The sequence below is a fragment of the Haematobia irritans genome, chromosome 1 (genome assembly GCF_050003625.1).
Source record: "Haematobia irritans isolate KBUSLIRL chromosome 1, ASM5000362v1, whole genome shotgun sequence".
NCBI classification, from domain to species: domain Eukaryota; kingdom Metazoa; phylum Arthropoda; class Insecta; order Diptera; family Muscidae; genus Haematobia; species Haematobia irritans.
In genome coordinates, this window is record NC_134397.1 from 244,838,968 (window position 1) to 244,841,178 (window position 2,211).

The following is a 2,211-nucleotide window of genomic DNA, read 5'->3' on the forward strand; positions in this document are numbered from 1 at the left end:
ACCGCAGTTTTTAACCAATTTATCAGAATTTGGAAATCAAAAGGTACTTTAGAACCGTAAAGAGGTGTGCCAAAAATGGTGAGCATCGGTCCATGTTTTGGTATGGTGCCCATATAAACCGACCTCCCGATTTGGGGTCTTGGGCTTATAGAAACCGTAGTTTATATCCAATTTGCCTGAAATTGGAAATCTAGTTGTATTTTAGGACCATAAATAGGTGTGCCGAAAATAATGAGTATCGGTCCATATTTTGGTATAGCCCCCATATAGACAGATTTCCCCATTTTACTTCTTGGGCTTCTAGAATCCAATTTGCCTGAAATTGGAAATCTAGAGGTATTTTCGGGCCATAAAGAGGTGTGCCGAAAACGGTGATTATCGGTCCATATTTTAGTATAGCCCCACATAGGAACGATTTCCAGATTTAACTCCTTGGGTTTCTAGAAACCGTAGTTTTTATCTGATTTGCCTGAAATTCTAAATATTCTGGTATTTGAGGCTCACAAAAACGTGTATCGGATTAAGTTTTTATCGGTCCATTTGGTAATGCCTCCATATAGATCGACTTCACTTCTTGAGGGTGTAGAAGGCCAACTGATCATGAAAATTGCTTGAAACTCAATGTAAAATTTCTAAATTTTACTTCTCGGGTGAAAATCTACAGATTTAAGATTTTAAATCAAGACTTTATTTTATAATTTTCTTGCACACTTACAAGAGATGTTAATGATTCCTCTAAAACTCAAACAAAAATGGTTCTTATAAATCCAGAATCTGATATAGTTCTCATACTTGAAATCTTTAAATTTATCTTCCGGAAGTGTCCTCAAGCCCTCCTGAAATTTCAAAGGAAACCCTAATATTTGGTTCATGGTGGTGGGTATTTAAGATTCGGCCCGCCCGAACTTACTGTTTTTGGAACATATTGTCAGTACCATAAAAGATTAGAGTAAGCCAAGCTTTAGTAAGATCGCTTAATAAATAAGGTTTTTATGACCAAATTTGGGAAAATCGGGCGATACATATATATGGGAGCTATATCTAAATCTGAACAGATTTAGATGAAATTTTGCAGACTTGAAGAACGATGAAAAAGATTACCTTTTGCCAAATTTGGTGACGATCCGTTTGAAAACAAACGCAACGTGACCCCATTTGTCGAAATCGGGCGATACATATATATGGGAGCTATATCTAAATTTGATCCGATTTCTTCCAAATTCAACAGCGTTTGCTCTTGTTCCCAAAAAACTCCCTGTACCAAATTTCATCAAAATCGGTTAATAATTGCGACCGGAATCCTGTGTACAACAAATACATGGACAGACGGACGGACGCACGGACACCAAGCGCTAGATCGACTCAGGAGGTGATTCTGAGTCGATCGGTATATATTTTATGGGGTCTAAAATCAATATTTCTGGTAGGTACATTTTTTGGCCGATCAAACTTATTATACCCTGACCACTATGTGGTTTAGGGTATAAATATGGGAAACATTTAAATCTGATTTATCGCTCGATATATATGTATTAGAAGTTTAGGAAAATTAGAGTCATTTTTACAACTTTTCGACTAAGCAGTGGCGATGTTACTAGGAAAATGTTGGTATTTTGACCATTTTTGCCGAAATCAGAAAAACATATAAATGGGAGCTATATCTAAATCTGAACCGATTTCAACCAAATTTGGTACGCATAGCAACAATGCTAATTCTACTCCCTGTGCAAAATTTCAACTAAATCGGAGTTAAAAATTGGCCTCTGCGGTCATATGTGTGTAAATCGGGCGAAAGCTATATATGGGAGCTATATCTAAATCTGAACCGATTTCAACCAAATTTGGCACACATAGCTACAATGCTAATTCTACTCCCTGTACAAAGTTTCAATTAAATCGGAGTAAAAGATTGGCCACTGGGGTCATATGAGTGTAAACGGGCGAACGAGCTACATCTAAATCTGAACCGATTTCAATAAAATTTGGCACACTTGACTACACTACTAATTGTACTCCTAGTGCAAAATTTCAACCAAATTGGGGTAAAACTCTGGCTTCTGGGACCGTATTAGTCCATATCGGGCGAAAGATATATATGGGAGCTATATCTAAATCTGAACCGATTTCAATAAAATTTGGCACACTTGACTATAGTACTAATTTTTCTTCTTGTGCAAAATTTTAAGTAAATTAGGGTAAAACTCTGGCTTC